The 20369-nt window shown below is 40.2% G+C and overlaps 1 protein-coding gene across 1 annotated transcript in view; it reads left to right on the forward strand.

Moving 5' to 3' along the window:
- The window catches only part of LOC122932492 (twist-related protein 2-like), a 49901-nt gene extending 31815 nt beyond the window's left edge, over positions 1 to 18086 (forward strand). Inside the window, exon 2 of the mRNA XM_044286938.1 lies at positions 17031 to 18086. The gene's annotated coding sequence lies outside the window, so the exon portion shown is untranslated. The remainder of the gene's footprint in view (positions 1 to 17030) is intronic.
- The last annotated feature ends 2283 nt before the right edge of the window (positions 18087 to 20369 follow it).

Genomic DNA, 20369 nt, shown 5'->3' on the forward strand with positions numbered 1-20369 from the left:
CACACAATGGCAGACAGGGGCAATACGCTCAAGATGATTAATTATGGGGTCCATGCAGTGAATTCAAAAGGAAGGTCCCTGAGGAAAGAGAATACTGGCTGGAGTGCCTCTGTGCCTAGAAGTCTTCTCAACAATAATACAATGGGTAGTCCCCTAAATCATTTATTTTTATAGCTGGTTGAGATTCTGTAACTTGCCTATTTGTATGTGCTGCAGTCAATCTACCGCAGGGCTGGCCAACCTGTGGCTCTCCAGCTGTTGTAAAACTACAACTCCCACCATGCTTTGCTGTAGGCTGATACCTGTAGGCAGTCTGGGCATGCTGGGAGTTGTAGTTTTGCAACAGCTGGAGAGCCTCAGGTTGGCCAGCCCTGATCTACCGTGTCATGAGCTACTTGTGCAAGGGGTGAGGGACTGGTGGCCAAACCTTGCTCAGGGGCCCACCAGGAGATTCACTTGTTCCTCTGTGGGTCAGTCCAAGCCTGACTAGCATTATATACATTTATATACACCTTACCCTATTCTGATGGATAGGGGATAACTTTTACCTATCGGAATACCCCTTTAATGATATCATTTTAAAGGGAACCTGTCATCATGAAAATACAGTCTGCATGCACCATGTTATAGAGCAGGAGGAGCTGAGCAGATCGATATATAGTTTTATAGAAAAAGTAATTCAGTAATTTTTCCATCAGTCTGGGCTTTGAAGTCCAGGAGGCAGTCCTATCAGTGACTGTCAGCTATCTGTGTATTCACAGTAATAGAGGGAAGGCTGTCATCACTGATAGGACCGACTCCTTGACTTCAAAGCCCAGAATAAGAAGTGATATAAATCTGTAAATTACAAGTTTTACTATATAACATGGTGCCTTCAGCTCAGACAGGTTCCTATTAAGGGAAAAAAAAAAGTTCAACATAGGTTAAAAGAGTTTTTCCCATCTTAGAGGTTTATGACATATAAGTAGGATTTGCTATAAATAATAGATGTAAGTCCTCTATCCCATGGCCAATGTGAATGGAGAGGTGGCACACTTGCATGGCCATAAAACTGAATGGAGCTGTGCATATGCCACCTTTCATTCACAATGACCCTGGGGGGATGGGGGGATGGGGGTTTGTGGGAGCCTCAATTGTGGAGTTAGGTGTGGGTCCTAAAGGACTTATTCACACAGCTGTATTACGATACCCCTAGAAGTCTATAAGGTTCTACTGCACTTCCATATTTCATATGGAAAAACACAAAGGTTAATGAATCCATTAAAAAAAACTGCATTATGCACCACCATATGTGTATTATAGTGAATTCACTCTCTCTGGAATATCTCCTACTGCCCATTTATGCGCAGGAGCTTGCAGACATTCATGCCCGTGCTGCAGAAACTGACCCATTCATGTAAAACTGGAACTGATTTTCAGAAATGTCTGCAATAAATGTGCTGTGTGTGAATTCCCACTTACTGAGGAATTGTCCCTTTTGGGTATTGTTTCTAGGGGAGAATATGTGTCTCACTGAGGAACTATATACTGTCATGAACCCTGTAAAAGGTTTATTACCTAATTAATGACTTATGTGATGGTCTCCAATTTAAATACAGTCTTGATCATCATTGGACTGGCCCACCAAAGTACCAGAGGATGCTCCGGTGGTTCCAGGCTCTCATACCATAGTGGGCCAAGGTCCAGGAGAAAAATCTCATTTGGAGTTGCCCTTGGAGCTAATTATTTGAATCAAAACCTATTAGACTTTATTGTTGATAAAGGGGTTGGGCCCCAAGAATAATTTCTCATGGTGGGCCCAAGCAACCACAGTCCAACACTGGTCTTGATGATATAGTTGAGTGTTACCTCCATCAAAAGCTCTTATGGAGAAGGTGATGTAGGCTTAGAAACCAAAGGAAAAAAGTACAAGACTGGTGGTAAATATAACATCCCAGAACAGATAAAAAATGAAGCAATATGTACAAAGCCGATCGTTCATCATCCACAACAGAAAGTCTAACAATTCTTCGTACGTGACGCCCTTTGATGTTGTAACTAAGGAACTGACCATACTTTAATAGATGTCTAGAGTTGTTAGAGGTCTTGGTATCATTGGTTGCTATTTCACATACTGTACACTATATAACCCTGGAAGTGCGTGTCCCACAGGATATAAAGCATCCTGCTTTGGTTTTCAGTCTAGTTATGGGCTTATTACAAAGGAAGAAACGCATCAAGCATTCAAAGTTTTGGTAATCACAGTGAGTCATGGAGAAGCATTTAGGCAAACCACAAAGAAAACAGAGAATTTACTGTAGGATTGTGCAGTGAATTATTGGATAAGGATTAAAAATGGCAAAACAAGGGCAATTTGTTTAGAGGTTTCTTTGTGAGGCTTCTGTCAAAGATCCCTCAAATCATAAGAAGAAGGTGCCCAGAGGATCAGAAACTGTACTCAGCATTAGTCCTGTCTACCCAACATAAAAGTCAATCTCTTCTATTGTAACTAAAACTGCAACATTGTAGCTAATTGTCTATTACAGTGCTGTAAAGAATGCAGACAGTATAATTAGATTTGGAAGAACCTCTGTTTAACCCCTTAAACACATTCCATAGATCTTTTTGTGGTTGGTGTAAAGCCTGTATTAGACAGGCCAATTAAGCAAGCGATTGTCGTGAAGGAAGCGTTCCCTCCCGGCAATCGCCTGCTACCTAGCGGAGAAGACTAATACTATTACATGCCATGCTATGCCATCGATTGCCCCCATACTGTCTAGTGGTTTGCTGGCGGCAGATCACTATTACACAGCACGATCTGCTGCCGGCGAGCTATGATTTTTGAGCACACTCGTTCATCGGGCAAGCAGTATTAAACAGCAAGATGATCGCTAATGAGCGCTCATGCGAATGCCGTTAGCGATTATCGGCCGAAATATCAGCCAGTGTAATACAGCCTTAAATGGAACCTGTCATCAACTTTATGCTGCCCATACTAACGGCATCATAAAGTAGAGACAGGTGAGTCTATTTCAGCGGTCCGTCATTTATAAGTAAAAAGTAAGTGGTTGCCGAAAACCAACATCAAAATCATTGCAGACTGGGCCTGGAAAAGAGTCACGGCCACCTGAGAAGAGTCCTGGTTATTCATGAATTCCTGCTCTCCTGCTGATAACGGACAGTCTTCTACCTAGTTTTCTCTCTTTCTCTGTAGTAGAGAACTGCCAATCATCAGCAGATGGTCGGGGAGAGCAGGAGATTATGGATAACTATGACTCTTCTCAAGTAGATTTGACTCTTTTCAAGGCCTGGGCTGCAATGATTATGATGCTGGTTCTCAGCAACCTCTTACTTTTAGCTCATGAGTGGCACACCACTGAAATCAGCATTTCTGTCACTATTTTATGCTGCCCTCAGTGAGATCAGCATACAGTTGATGACAGGTTCCCTTTAAGGGAATTTTCAGACGTGGCAGATTTGTTGCATAAAATTCTGCCGCTGAAAATCTGTAGCATTGATCTGAATGGGGATGCTTTAGTTGCAAGTAAATAGATTTCTTAAAACCTTACCTCAGCCAAATGGGAATAGTATACATTTCTGAAACCAATGTGCCATGTGTGAATATACCCATAAGGTTTCTTACACACAAATTATTTTTTTTTGCCACTAAAAAAGGAATATTTTTTCATATCACATGTGTTTTAATGCCATTTCTGACATGCTTTTTTTAAAGGTGTCTTTTTCCCTATAGAGAAGAATATGGGAAAACGCTTAAAAAAAACACCACTGCCAGAGCATGCATGATTTATAAAAAATGTATTGACCCAATAATGCACTGCAAAACTAAAAACAAAAAACAAATGTGTGTACTGTGTTTAAAAATTTCTATAGACTTACAGCTAACATCTAGAGGTGCCTTTTTTTTAAATATACTAAACCACAGCAAAAACGCTCCCCCACTTTTTAAAAAACTATGTGTCAATCCACCCCAAAAGGGGCTGAAGGCTGGTTGGTTGGTTGGAGGTACAATTCATTTTCACAGCTTCTGCCTTCCAAAATTATTTTTGGCTTTCATGGATCATTGTGTGGGAAAAAGATGCACTGGTGTTGTACTATACCCTGCCTCTTCAGTCACCCAACCGCTAGGTATAACTGAGTATACGGACCAGGCAGCTGGGACTGTGGAGACCGTGATAATATTTCTTTATGATATTACAGATATTACTGAAAAAGTCAAGTGTACATTTATAGAGGGAGCCTAGTATTCAGTTAAGGCTCTGTTCACACATGTGCTATGACCTTCCATTCAGGGTTCCCTTGAGATTTTCATCACTTTTGACAACCTAGCAGGGCATGCAGTGAATGGGAGCTGAGCTGCGGGAACCCGGCACGACTGCTACACTTTGAACAGAGTTATGCTTCTGGCTATGTTCGAGGCGGTAGTTTCCAGCGCCAGATGCTGTAGGTAACTGGCACAGCTGATCGGGATGTGTGGGGGGGGGGGGGGGGGGGATGGTTGTGTTGTAAATTCGTGTCCTATTCTGAGGAGCCCAGAAATCCCCTTTAAGGATCATAGTTCTATAGAAAATGTAGACCAGAACTTTAACCAAATAGTGTACATAATGTATAGCTGTTCTGTAGTTGGAGAAGGAGGTTATTCTTATGAGCTTATGAGGTGTCATATTTAGGACCTACAAAAATGATATAAGATGATAAATTTTAGTCCTAAAAGGTATACAGTAATACAACCACCAATCACATCACTCACAGTCTTATAAGAAAGTATTCTCTAAAGCAGAGGTCTCTGACCAGTAACTGTCCAACTGTTGCGAAGCAACAACTCCCAACATGCGCTGACGGATACAAGTTGTCTGAGCATGCTGTTGTAACCTCACAACTGCTGGAGAGCCACAAATTGGAGATCATTTCTCTAAGGACTCATGCACACGGCCGTTGTTCGGCTGTGCCCATATTGCGTCTGCAAAATACCAGCACCGGCCAGGTGCACCCCGCATCACAGATGCGGACCCATTCACTTGACTTGGTCCACAATCCGAAAGGTACAGTGTAGAAAGGAGGCACGAAACCCCATGATAGCAGTGCGGTTTCTTTTTGTGCATTCGCACCGCAAAAAAGTTAATTTTTTTTTTTACGGTGCGGACGGATCATGGACCCATTCAAGTTGAATGGGTCTGGATCCATTTGCAGCAGCCGCATGTATGTTGCCCATGCATTGCAGGTCCCCAATGCATGGAACGGCCGAGCAACAGCCGTGTGCATGAGCCCTAAAGGATATATAAGCATTAAAAAAATGATAAAATATACTGCATCCATTCTTGAAGTGAGATTGTGCTATTTTACATCACTGAGAAATTAGTTTCATATGTCACCATATTGCCCTGCTTCTTTTTACACTGCAGTTATGGGGTAAGAAACCCTTTGGGCCTGTAAGACACTGGTTTGAGGAGAGACTTCACCTCAGCAACTGACAGCTTCTAAGTACTGGTACTTGCTTTTATTTTGTGAAATGCACCACTTTGTCATGGTATGCATGGCCGTAACCACAGAGGGAGCCGAGATGGCAGCTGATATTAGTGTATTAGCAGAAAGGACCAAAAAAGAACATTTTAAAAAAAAGACACATGAAATGGTGACCAATATAATCATAAGCTTTTCTGTCCTAAGCTCACTTGCTGTTGAAATTGGTCATGGTGAAGATGGTGAAGTTTGGCCCCATTCCAAGATGCGCTATTGGGTCTCATGGATACTCGTTTCTTCTGTATTGCATGTGCATTGTCTACACTAAAAATATAAAAGTAATAAGAGAAGAACCAATTGGGCATCAAAAATGTATAATTTACATCTCATAAACTCTATATAATGTTTAAAGAGGTTGTCTGGTAGTAGAATATTGCTAACCTATCCTCAGCATAGGTCATCAATATCTGTGGGGGGGAGACGGGGGAGACACAGAGCTTCGGTGAGTGCCACAACCACTTGGCATCAAACCAAGCACAGCGTGGTACATTGTGTAAATTGGCTGTTAGGCTTCAGCGATAATATTTTCAAAGTCAATTTGTTCAAAAACGTAAGCATTAAAATGTATTGGCTCCATGTAGCCAAACTTCATCTCGCCCGAAAACTTCTGTGTATTCCTATCTGCGTATTTAAAAACATTTTAACATAGGAATCCGAAGTGGGCTTTGGTACCAAGGTACCAGACAGTACCAAAACGCAACTTCGGGCCAGACGGTTTGCCTACACAGAGCCAATACATCTTAATGATGTACAGCATGGATGTCAAACTCATGGCCCTCCAGCTGTTGCAAAACTACAACTCCCATCATTCCCTGATAGCTGTAGTATGCCCAGGCATGATGGGAGTTGTAGTTTTGCAACAGCTGGAGGGCCACAAGTTTGACATCCCTGATGTACAGAAACAGCATTAACACCAAAGTTTTTTGAACAAATTTGGACGACTTTGGATGTATGATCCAAAGCTCCATTCGCTTAATCCTAGTGGCTGTTCTTGGTATTGCAGCTCAGGCCCATTCACTTGGATGGGACTGAGCTACACACAGGCATGTGACAATGAACATGACATCACTGGCCTAAGAAGAGACTGCAGTATTCACCAGAGCACTCAGCCTTTTCAAATAGCTGATCAGCAGGGGTGCCGGGAGTTGGACCCCCACCGATCAGATATTGATGACCTATCCTGAGGTTAAGTAATCAATATTCTACTCCCAGAAAAACCCTCTAAACATGACATATAGAGATATGAAAGAGATTTTTGTGATGATCAGTTGGTTCTGCTCTTTACGCTTATATTTTTGGAGTAGACAATGCATATGCCATCTGGAAGTAACAAGTATCCATGGGACCCCATAGCACATCTTGGAATGGGGCCACACTCCACCATGTCCTGGATTACATTGATAAGCATGTTACATCCTGGCAAAAAGGCTGAGATTCTGCTGCTGATCCAAAGGATTCACTCCTTTCTGCTGGAGCAATGGCGCTATTTCCAGCGTGTGAAGCTCCCATCATCCCCACTCACTATTTCATCTCTAGGGACAGGATGTTTTGGAAGATGAAAGGAAGACTAATCTCAGTCCTCAATTACTTCCATACTTCTCTCTCTTTATGAGCAGAATCCCTTTTAGGAAAGGGAGGAGGGGGGCTTATGTTTCTCCATCCACTTGGATGGATTTCTTTTAATGCCATCTGTTTTAAACTAAAATATAATGTGATCAAACTATAACATTTTAAGCAAACTCAGCTGGGCAGAGTCCTACAAAGTGGAGGTGAGAGCAAGCATACAATTACAGTAAATAGCGTTCAGATCTCTCATGGCAATTTAGAGGTCCAATTTAACTTCAGTACCTGAATGAAGCGCTCTGCAGACATTATTTACAACATCTTAATAACCCATGGCAAAATTATTTGCGATCCCTAGAAAAAAACTCAAAAATGCATTTCTTTCCTCTTGTGACTCTTACTTTCTTGTCCATAGGCAAACATTCTACTTATCAACAATGGCTAAGTTATTTCAGTGCTGGATATGATCGTCTGTATAGGTGCAGCATGACTGATTTTCCTACAAATACACTTCTCTCTGTTGTATACATTGCTACGCATGATATCATTCTCTAATGAGTCAATCATGAGGAGGACTTGGGAAAAACTAGACAAAAAGACAGTAAAAATCTTGGCAGCTTAAAGTAAAGCCCCTAGCACATCACATTCAGCAGATCCATTCTTTTGTACGTCTAGTATTTCCTTAGGAAATCTTACCTTTCCTCCTTGCCCCAAGTTGTAATCCTCCTTTAGATCTAGAAAGACAGGAGAACAGATCTCCAGAATGTGCATGGGGCCTTATTCTGTAACTTTGAGTCTTCACTTAAAGGGGTTAGAAAATCTGAGACATTGGTGGCTTATACAGACGTGGACAAAATTGTTGGTACCCTTTGGTCAATGAAAGAAAAAGTCACAATGGTCACAGAAATAACTTTAATCTGACAAAAGTAATAATAAATTAAAATTCTATAAATGTTAACCAATGAAAGTCAGACATTGTTTTTCAACCATGCTTCAACAGAATTATGTAAAAAAATAAACTCATGAAACAGGCATGGACAAAAATGATGGTACCCCTAACTTAATATTTTGTTGCGCAACCTTTTGAGGCAATCACTGCAATCAAACGCTTCCTGTAACTGTCAATGAGACATCTGCACCTCTCAGCAGGTATTTTGGCCCACTCCTCATGAGCAAACTGCTCCAGTTGTGTCCGGTTTGAAGGGTGCCTTTTCCAGACTGCATGTTTCAGCTCCTTCCAAAGATGCTCAATAGGATTGAGGTCAGGGCTCATAGAAGGCCACTTTAGAATAGTCCAATTTTTTCCTCTTAGCCATTCTTGGGTGTTTTTAGCGGTGTGTTTTGGGTCATTGTCCTGTTGCAAGACCCATGACCTGCGACTGAGACCAAGCTTTCTGACACTGGCTAGTACATTTCTCTCTAGAATTCCTTGATAGTCTTGAGATTTCATTGTACCCTGCACAGATTCAAGACACCCTGTGCCAGACGCAGCAAAGCAGCCCCAGAACATAACAGAGCCTCCTCCATGTTTCACAGTAGGGACAGTGTTCTTTTCTTGATATGCTTCATTTTTTCGTCTGTGAACATACAGCTGATGTGCCTTGGCAAAAACTTCGATTTTTGTCTCATCTGTCCACAGGACATTCTCCCAGAAGCTTTGTGGCTTGTCAACATGTAGTTTGGCATATTCCAGTCTTGCTTTTTTATGATTCGTTTTCAACAATGGTGTCCTCCTTGGTCGTCTCCCATGTAGTCCACTTTGGCTCAAACAACGACGGATGGTGCGATCTGACACTGATGTTCCTTGAGCATGAAGTTCACCTTGAATCTCTTTAGAAGTCTTTCTAGGCTCTTTTGTTACCATTCGGATTATCCGTCTCTTAGATTTGTCATCAATTTTCCTCCTGCGGCCACGTCCAGGGAGGTTGGCTACAGTCCCATGGATCTTAAACTTATGAATAATATGTGCAACTGTACTCACAGGAACATCTAGTTGCTTGGAGATGGTCTTATAGCCTTTACCTTTAACATGCTTGTCTATAATTTTCTTTCTGATCTCTTGAGACAGCTCTTTCCTTTGCTTCCTCTGGTCCATGTCGAGTGTGGTACACACCATATCACCAAACAACACAGTGATTACCTGGAGCCATATATATAGGCCCAATGGCTGATTACAAGGTTGTAGACACCTGTGATGCTAATTAGTGGACACACCTTGAATTAACATGTCCCTTTGGTCACATTATGTTCTGTGTTTTCTAGGGGTACCATCATTTTTGTCCATGCCTGTTTCATGAGTTTATTTTTTTACATAATTCTGTTGAAGCATGGTTGAAAAACAATGTCTGACTTTCATTGGTTAACATTTATAGAATTTTAATTTATTATTACTTTTGTCAGATTAAAGTTATTTCTGTGACCATTGTGACTTTTTCTTTCATTGACCAAAGGGTACCAACAATTTTGTCCACGTCTGTATCTCTAAGATATGCCACCAATGTCAAATAGTTGTGGGTCCCACGCAGGCATGGCCACCTCTCCATTCACCTCTATGGGACTGTCGGAAATAGCCGAGCCACTGCTTGGAACTCCCATTGAACTAAATGGAGGGTGGCCGTTCAGTTTGGGGGCCCTATTCTATAGATAGACAATGATCCCAGAAGAGGGACCCGGACCTATCTGACATTGATGGTGTATTCTAGCGATATGCCACCAATGTTTCAGTTGACATAAGCCCTTTAATCTCAATGATACAAATTCAGTAAAATGTATGAATGAATATGTATATATACAGTGTATAATGTATATAGATAAATATTTTTTTTTTCCAGTAATTTTGTATTTATATAAAGTAATTCAGTTTGGTAACCAAGAAGGTTTTCCAATCCCTGCTAATTCAAAACTGAATTAGCAGGTGAACAGATAATAGTCTGGCATTTTTGGGACTTTATACTTCATGGAAAACCCTATAAACATATTGAATAATGCCTCATGTGCTGTAGATGGTCCTCTGGAGGTACACAGATGTACATATAGATTTCTTTACTGATGTACTGTTCTCTGCATGCCTCAAATTTCATCAGCATACAGAGTTTTTTAGAGGTTCAGATTCTGTATGAATACAATGGGATAAAATTGTTTTGTAAACAAAAGGTCACCTCCTAGAGAACCCTACTACTGGCCCTGACTCCTAATCGTATGGGCAGCCCTTGAAGGTAGGAATGCCCATACCCTGGAACCTGGAGCCTTATGGATAGTGGCAGGGCTGAAACAACCCGTTCCTTCCCAGATGAAGAAACAAGCGTCTCCCTGAGGCCTAGTAACAAACAACAAGGAAGGGAAAATAAAATAGAAACGCGACACTTAACTTCTGTAGTGAGATGGACGAGCAGGAACTCCAGAGAGGACCACACACCAGCTATTCCAAAACCAAATGAAGCTATCTTACCGCACAGTCAGAGGGGTGGGGTAAGACTAAATAGGGATCTCCTGACATCGGGAGGGACCGTGACACCTGGTCCTTAAAAGGGTTGTCCAGCTTTGGGGACTTTTCTTTAATAGACCTCTGCAGCATGTTGAACTGTTGAAAAACTCATACTCACCTGTTGCTCACCAGCCCCCTGGCTCCCTTCAGTATCCTCTGATTCCCCATCCTGTAATTACATTGTACCACCTCTACAAGCGAGACGATGATGAAGAAGAAGTAGCGCTTTCACAAGTGCCACTACCTCAATACACAACAGAGGTGTCGGGAGTCAAACCACGCTAATCTGAAATTGATGACCTTTCCTAAGGAGAGGTCATCAGTTATTACCCACTGCACAACCCCTTCAACCCCTAGTTTTAAAGATCTTTTAGAAATGTATTTCCTCACTATTAAAATGTCCACATATGGCCGAGGTTCATTTTCATCAAAATGTCATTGTCTAGTATTTTGACAGATTTTCTTATGTAATATTACTTACTTGGAACCATTAACCCAACAATACATCTCTGAGAAACATTGTCACAAAATTACTGTCATCTACAAAAGTTTAATATAGAATCTAGATCGGGATCCCCACTGGTTGAGTGATGTGAACATATTCGAATCTTGGCTACATATTGGTAAAGCTTGGTTACTACTTTGCAACATTTCCCACAATTGCCCTGCTTCCCAAACTGCTTGAAAATAAACCTCTCCAAAAAGACTGAAATCCACAGCGATGATATGTAACAATAATCATTATAAAAATAATAATCAGATATTTCTGTCTAGGATAAGACAAGCGTTCAAATCACTAAACCTGGTTCTAATTTGGAATACAATTACATTAAAAAGAAACAGCATGCATGACATAACACCAGCAATGTTTGATGGTTGAATTGCAAATTTTGGCGCCGGTTCACTCTTAGCCGTTACATATATACATAACCTATAAATCTTTAGATTGTTTCTTTTTAACTTGGAGTTATAAATGAAATTGCTTTATTGTGGAGCAAAAAGTTTTCAGCACTCAAGGCCCAGAAACTCAGTCAAAACACGGATACCGTCCACATGCCTTCAGCTTTTTGTGCATCTGGATCATAGGAGAACATTCCCATCCTTGTCCATAATGTGAACAAGAATAGGGCATGTTCTATATTTTTGCGGATGCCATGGAACGAACATATGGATGCGGACACCACACGGTGTGCTGTCTGTGAAGTAAATGGGTCCGCAACTGAGCCTCAAAAAATATGGATTGGACCAAAAATACGCTTGTGTGCATAAGCCCTTTTTTCATTTTTTGCTCCCTGCCTTCCTGGAGCCATAACTTTTTTATTTTTTCATTCACATAGCTGTGTAAGCCGCCCACACCATAGGCACTAATACATCCCCATACATCAACCCTATGCATCAGAGATGCAGGCTTTTGAACTGTACACTGATAAAAAGCTGGATAGTACCTCTCCTCTTGAGTCTGCAGATTTTCAAATTGAATTTAAAATTTTGAGTCATCTAACCACAGAACAGTTGTCCATCTTGCCTCACAGTATCGTTTTTTGATCGTATTGACATATATCTTTTTTGCACAATACAGCTTTAACTTGCATTTGCGGATTGCACGGCGAACTGTGTTCACAGACAATGATTTCTATACCCGAATACAGCGAGCCAAAACAGAGACCACACTAAAACAGGTTTTATGGATAAGCTTTTATTGTTCTGATGAAGGGGGCTGTTCGCTCCTGAAACGCATTGACTTGGAATAAAATTATTTTCTTCATCAACACCATCCTGCTCCTGAGTCCATCTGCTTCAGCGCCGAAAAAAAGGTCCGATCTACTCCACTGACGCAGACAATGATTTCTGGAAGTGTTCCTGATCCCATGCAGTGGTTTCCAGTACAGAAGCATGCCTGTATTTAATGCAGTGCCGCCTGTGGGTCCGTAGATCACGAACCTCCAATCCTGACCGTCGGCCTTGTGCCTTGCACATATAGGATTCTCTTAATCTTTTGATTGTGGAAATTTTTTCTGACATTGTTATACAATTTTTTGTTGTAGTTTTTTGCAGATTGGTGAACTTCTGCCCATCTTTGCTTCTGAGAGACTCTGCCTCTCTAACATACTCTTTTTATACCCAGTCATGTGACTTAGTTGAAAGTTGCTCCTTCAGCAGTTTTTTTTTTATTAGTACCACTTTTTCAGCCTTCGTTGCCCCTGTCCTAAGTAATTTAGTTCTAATTTTTTCACGAAAGGGTAAAATGTCTCACTTTCAACATCTGATATGTGTTCTATGATCTATTTACTTACGTTTTACACAGTATTCCAATGTTTTTGGAATTGGGGTTGTATATATTTGCAGAAAAGTTTCAGTATAACTTATTCATTTAAACCTCTGCTCATTCTGGAGTTAGCAATCTAATGGGCGGTCCTATCAGTGATTGACAGTGGACCGCCCACTGGACTCATGTTTAGAATGAGCATGGATTTTGAATTAATAAAATGCAAGTTATGCTGAATGCTTTCACCCAAAAGTTTATATCAATCTGAATTTTCAATAGGATAGGGCGGTAAGGTTAGTTGCACTTGGGCATACTATGTCTCTGTACATGCTGTGGGCTGTGCAGATGTATATGGGGCCAGTTCTATGTTTCATTCAATGCAATACGCAGTGGCGACTCTAGGAACAATATATGGGGGGGGGGGGCACATAAGATATCACAGTCAAAAATGGGGGGGCACTAATAATTTTCACCACTTAATACTACTGAAAAAATAAATAAATAAGTATATATAAATAGGATTACAAAATACGAGACTATTGCGGTATGCAGGGATACCTGATGTTTCCTGATGTTAAATACCCAAGCCGCATTCTTTTCTGCCTCTGCAGGCCTTGCTAGGCTGAAATACACAGGCGGCCAATAGCAGTGCTGCCCTCTCCCTCCCAGCCAATAGCAGCTGAGGTGGGCGGGGGAAGATTCACTTGGCTGCCGACTGCATTGGAGCCTGTAGTGAAGCGGGTGGGCAGCATGGGCAGTACTTTCAGTTTGGCAAAACTGACAGATTGCTGCTGTACTAGCGGCGGCCAGCGTTTTAAAGGGGAATCAGCGTGGGGGTCAAGGAATAACCTGGGGGGGGGGGCAATCCTTGCCCCCCTGTTATGACGCCTATGGCAATACAACATTCTGAAATAAATGCACTGCTTCTAATATAGTACTGTACGGAGTCAGCATATGGCGGCACGCAGAATGTCTACATGTGCAAAGGCAAATAGATTTTTAATAGTAAAATAGACAATTGCAGTCATACCAAACTAGGTCTGTAATGTAAAAATGTCAATTAGTTTTAAAGTTACAATCTGTCAATTTGCCTCTCTAAAAAAAAATTAAAAAAATTGAGCGCATTTCATCTGGGTAAGCATGCAATATGATGTCACAGAGGAAATTCAGAGTCATGATCTAGGAACACATACGTGTGTGAGGATGTCATCGGCATTGATGCAGGATACAATGTTCTTTATAGTCTCCCCTCCCTTCACACTGGGACACAATTTATCTGACTTTCCTTGTTAGATTCTTATAACTGGTGAGTGAATATTTGCTGAGCATATGTTTCCACGCAGTATTACAATGCTCTAAATGCTTGCCAAAATGTTGAAAGGGTCACCGGCACTGCTTTGGGAACTTAGTAATAAACAGACATTTCTTTTTGATAAATCTTCTCTGTTTACAAGGCTTGCCTCCCACCCACGTATGTTTAGAGATGATTGTTAACTCATTGTTCCTCTATGAATGCACTTTGCAGCCAGCACAGTCTTCTGTGCAAACCTGGTTACCATGTCCTGCTGTAGACCCAAAATGTCACGTGGGTTGGAAAAATTATCATCAATTATTATGTACTGTGCTAATCATGAGAGATGAGCAATAGTATGTGCAACCATTCAATGCAAAGGAAGGGGGGGTTGGATACATAAAGGAAAGTAGTGAAAGAGACCCCAATTCCATTGGTGTATCACTTACTCAATGTCTTGCTGTCGTTTTTGTAAAATCACACTTTATCAGCAGGGGCCAAAGTCTGTGTATTCATGATTCCCTACCAACCCATCACTGATTGACAAGCACCGTATGGGGAGAAAGTTGGCAGACAGTGATGGGTGGACATGGAGAGCCCATTGCTTATAAATATTGAGGACTCACTGGCGTAAGCACAGCATGGAGAAGTCTATGGTGTCCCTTGTGGCTGATAAGGTGTGATCCAAGACATCCAATAAGTCACCCAGGACTGGAATCTCTGGCACTACTGTATAAGGTCTGGTGTGTACATTTACATATGCCCCAGGGATGATCCATGTAGATCATTCATTTTGTTGCATTTGTTAAATTCATTCCATCTGGGTAACTACTTTGAGAGAAGTGATAAAACCCCCACCTGCAACACAATTTCTATGTAAGGCTCTGTTCCCATCTGCGCTCTTCATTTTTTATTGTTCTACCAAAACAATGACAATTACAGTAGTACTGGACATATCACATGATGAGCACTAATGACACCCCATGGACTATATTTTGGTCCATCAGGTTTCCATTATGTTCTCCATCATTTTACCAAACAAAAGGAATCTGCAATAGAAGCTCCCATGTAGACGTGAACACACACTAGCAGCAGAGCACAAGTGATGTTTTTAGGTTTTTAACCATTTACAAAATTTTTAGCTTATGTCCATCTTGGTTGCTTCTCTGCAGCAATCTTGTATGTACTGTACTAGTAAGGCACCGACTGTACTTATAAGCTGCGTGGCTTGCTTTTATGAGGCCTTCAGATTTACTCTGATGTTCCTTATAAATTCTTTGTGACTGAATAGTGGGAGTGCTTTAATAGAAACCAAAAGTCATGAGAAAAATGTAGGCTCATGAAATAGATGTGTCTCAGATGCACACCTAACAACCCACACCAGATTTAGCATGTATACGGACTTTCAGAAATCCCTAAACCAAAAAGACTCCTATTAGACAGATACTGTCTTATAGGAGTCATTTCTGGCACAAACTGCCTATAATATTAAATTGACATACTCTCAGGTGAAAGAAAACATAATAAAATGCAAGGTTAAAGTGTTGTTTGGATAAAAAAAAAAAAGTAACTTATTAGCAGGGGCGGATTGGCCATAGACCCTGTGGGCCGATGCCTAGGGGGCAGCCTGAGCCCTCCTCATGACATCTGGCCAGGTTCATAATGATCTGATGCTCTAAGCATTAATTAATGCTAGGATCATCAGGTACTTATGTACCTGGCCAGAGGCCACAGGTGCCTTTCTGAACTTAAATATATCACCATCCTTAGGATGATGATACAGTTGAATACTGTGCCCTGCCTACTTCTGTTGTCCCTGCCTACTTGTGTTTCCCGTCCTTCTGTTAATTTGGACCCGCCTACAACATGGGGCCACTTTTATTTTATTTTTTTCCAGGGCCACTTTAAGTTCCCAGTCTGCCCATGCTTATTAGGACATTTGGAGTTAAGAAGGAAGAGTTCCTAATTGTTGAACTCCATGAATTAGGAGAGTGTGACTATAGAGAAAGTGTCTCTCCCTAGAGGTCTTGGTATGTTGGTCCATTACACAGACAGCCCATTAATATTAAAGGGAATTGTGCAGTTTTTCATTTACCCTATGGTGGCATAGCAGGCACATTGAATATTTGCTGCCAGGCTCCCCTGCAGATTACAGCTGATCACTTAAGGTCCCAGCAGGTGGACAACTTATTTTAAAGACTAATTGTAAATTCTTTCAAAAATGAATAGTACAGGCAAATACTGTATAAGAAACTGTGTAATAGACTGTATCTCATCAGAGAGAGAGGCTTCTTTGTCTTCTTATTGGACTCCTCTCCTGCTTGCTCCCCTCTTCACTCTGTTCACTGCTCAGATTCATCTTTAATAGTTAGAGCTCACTGAAGGATCAGATTACATAAAAGTCAATGGAGAGGGAAAGGGTAGGAGGAGAAGAAGGGAGATGCTGCTGGAGACAGAGAGACTGACACAGAGACTGCTGCTGGCTAATAAACTATTTACTGCTTAACTTCACTTAAAGTTTAAATCTAGACTGCTAGGTACTGCTGTGTAATGTCCACCATTACTTCTGCTGTTTTGAGGGTATGCAGAGAGTTTTCACAGAAGGAGCCCCTCTTTCTCTATTTGGAGTCTATGGGTAGACATGAAACCAGCCAGTCTCTATCAACTAGTTCAGAAAAAAAATGAGAATTACCGACAGATTGCAGACAAAAAGATTGCAAGAAATTGCTTGATAAAAGTCCTATAATGTTCAGAAAAAGTTTTATTTCTTGTGTACACCCACATGGCAGCTGAAAATGTACCTGAAACAGCAGTTACACTTGAAATAACGTCTGGTAAATATTTCTGTACATTGAAAGAGTTAGGTTTATGTAGATTCAGTTACTCACTATATTATCCTCTTTTAACAGGTATGCCAATAGTGACCATCAAAAGATCTACCAGATAAGGTCCTCTGTACCACTTGATGGCTTCAACATGCAACCTATTTTGAACAGTGCAAGAGCTGTGCAGTAGATATGTGAATGAACACTTCAACTAGTCATCTGGGATAATGGTTCTGGAAGATCTACACTAGAAGAGGATTTGTGACATCTAATATCTGTCACGTTCCAGCTGGAAAATGCATGGTGCACAAGACTTTTTCACTCCACGAATGTAAAAGTCAATAGTGGACATAAAACCACTTGTAAAGAAACCCTGTGGAAGTTATTTATTCAGGAAAAAAAAAAATGAAATGGATCCAAATGGAGCCTTCACTTCTATGTAAAGTTTGCAAAACCCAAAATGCCTTTTTTTTTATTTTATTTTTTAGCTTTGGAAGGATCTCATGAAGGGAACAGCTATCTGGAACTCTAATGATTTCTCATCCAGTCCTTCAAAGACCTGAGAGCTCTTGCATTGCATTTATGGATGGCTTCCTTGCATACATCATATCATATTAAAAGAGGGTGATGATTATATTCTAGGCCAAGCTTCAGAGCAGAGAAGAGTTCTAATAAATTCTCCAAAGAGCAGAGCCGCCTGTTTTTTATTTAAGAAAATACTTTTTTTTTATTTCCTTGCTTATTGTAACATGCAAAATGAGAAACAGCTAAAATATTCCCTTGAACATAAACATTGATCCAAATCAGCCATGAAATTAGCAATATATGGTAGTGCTATGGGTTACGGCACCGTCTTGCTGAGTGTTTTATAGTGGGAGATGGAAATAGGTGTTTATCTAATATTATATCTTAGGAATGTAATAGCACGGCACATAAAGGACACCCTGAAGAGTATATCTGCCGGTGGCTGAATAAAACCTTTAGCATTGTCTATGCATGAGTCCTCAGTGTTTGAATACAGTGATCCCTCAAGATACAAAGGCCTCAGGATACAATATTTTCAACATACAATGGTCTTTTCTGACCAATCGTAAGTTGAAACCAGACTCAACATACAATGCCTGATTTAGACCCAACCAATCCAGGCCACTTCTCTGGTAAAATAGTAGCATTCGTTACTAGTTAGCAGCTATTCCTGACTGTTATATGTAAGGACTTGTTTTATTTGTCTTAGTTATCTTCTTATTTTTCTTAAATTTTCATTTTCTCTTATCTTGGATGATATTTTGGGGCTTTGGAACCGATTACTCAACTTACAATGGTTTCCACATACACTGGTCATCCTGGAACCAATTAATATTGTATCTTGAGGGACCGCTGTAAAATGGAAAGTGTTTGCATTTTCTCTGTGCTGGTGGCAATCATTCTAGATAACTGTTCAAATGCAAACTACAAAAACTTTGCAGTCATGTATAATTTTTTTTTTATTGTGATATCTGAAGCTGCCTAGCACTCTTCATAGATGTGCTGCATCTGAAACTGGAGCCTATTGTATGCTGTTATCTCACTGGTAACAACAGGCACAGGAAAAATCATGCATTATTTTATTTTTTTATTGGGTCTAAAGATATTTAAATTAAAACAAATATGTTGAAGGCCGTGGACACCTTTTGGGACATTTTTTTTTTATTATTATTATTGCATTCTACTAATTTTGGGCTAAAATAATTTTTTCAATTGCTCTTTATAAAAAATTTCCAACAGTTTTCCACGTACAGCTTTCACTTTCTGTGTATTTGTAGACCAGAAATCTTTCTGATTCTCAATAGTTAGATTCTTATCAGTTTGATATGAATATGGCTTAAATTAGTTTGTGTTTGCAGACTTTCTGATTCACAGTGACTCTGTCAGTCTGTAGCCCTTATCGCAAAACTCCTGACATCATAAAGTGAAAGATGTACAAGTAAAACTGTTGATATTTTTTGATAAAGACCAACTAAAATATTCATTGTTAGAACAAACTTAGTAGAATGCAATGATAAAAAAAATCCCCAAAGGTGTCCATAGCCTTTAAACAATAGGAAGTCTAAAATGAGCACCATATTTTCTATGTATTTACTCTATTTCTTTATACTGTGATGAACACATGAGCCTTATTGTATTCAAAAGAGAAAGACATGCATCCTCCTCTCTGGCACGAGGTATATTGAGGTAAAATAAAACTGAACAAGTATTAATGTGCATGCATGGCTGTAAGCATGAACGCCTATGGCAGATTGTTTATTGAGCACAGTCCATCATGACATAACTGTAGTATAAATATAACATAGGATGGATTGGGGTATCATGGACAGGATACTGGAGCTTTTTAGCATACTTTCAATTAGTTGTCAAACAACTGTGCTCATATTTCACAGAAAAGTGAGGTATAATTGGTGTGCTAGGATGGCGGATGCTGCATATTATAATTAGAATAAATTATTTGCCATTTAACAGTGATTCAAGAACCAACATCTTCTATGTCAAATAAGAAGTCCTCATACATTACAAGGTATTTGGAGATTATTACATAGTTCCATCATTGAAAAAGTTTAAAAAGACCAAGCTCCATCAAGTCAAACCTATAATCCATCTGTATCAACCTAGAGGAAGGCAAAAACCACCATAAGGCATACATCAATTGTCCCACATTACGGGAAAACTTTCTTCCCAACTCTACTTATGAAAAGCCAATCAATGTCTTATCTCCAGAAATCTAGCACTCATAACTTGTAAAATTATTACATGTAAGAAAGACAACAGGCCCCTCTCAAACTCTATGATGCAGGTGAAACTTCTGTTCCTCTAGACATAGATGTCCTCTTGTCATAGTTACAGGCCTAGGTAAAAAACCACCAGCAGAAAGATCTCTGTAATGTCGATTCATATATATGGACATTAGAATTAGGCCATCCATAAACCGTCTATTTTCCAAGCTAATCCCAAGCATTCTCCAGCCTGTGTGAGTTCAGGCTTCCTAGAGATAGAGACCACTTGAGTTCTTGTCTACTACCGTTAGATTATGAATACAGAAGTGATCGCAGAAAATGTTATCTGCTATATGTTGTATAATATACTGACTCTTACATTGGCTTATTTTTAGATCCCATCCATGGGGAATTACATTTAACATTTTCTTGCCATGGCTTACTTGACGCGTTAACCATCAAGTTTAGCTTGGCTACATCTGTCGCATTAGAAATCATGAGCATATTTGAATGCAGATGCATGGAACATGCTAAAAAAAATGTACTGTATTCATGACATTAGCTTTTATTATATAAAATGAGGGCTTTCAAGGAAAATATTTTTTCAGCCCCAGCTTTCCAAGAATAAAAATATACAATGCCGTTGGTTGACACTTCTGGCTCTGCATGTGAGGTC

Source organism: Bufo gargarizans, chromosome 3 (genome assembly GCF_014858855.1).
Source record: "Bufo gargarizans isolate SCDJY-AF-19 chromosome 3, ASM1485885v1, whole genome shotgun sequence".
NCBI lineage: Eukaryota > Metazoa > Chordata > Amphibia > Anura > Bufonidae > Bufo > Bufo gargarizans.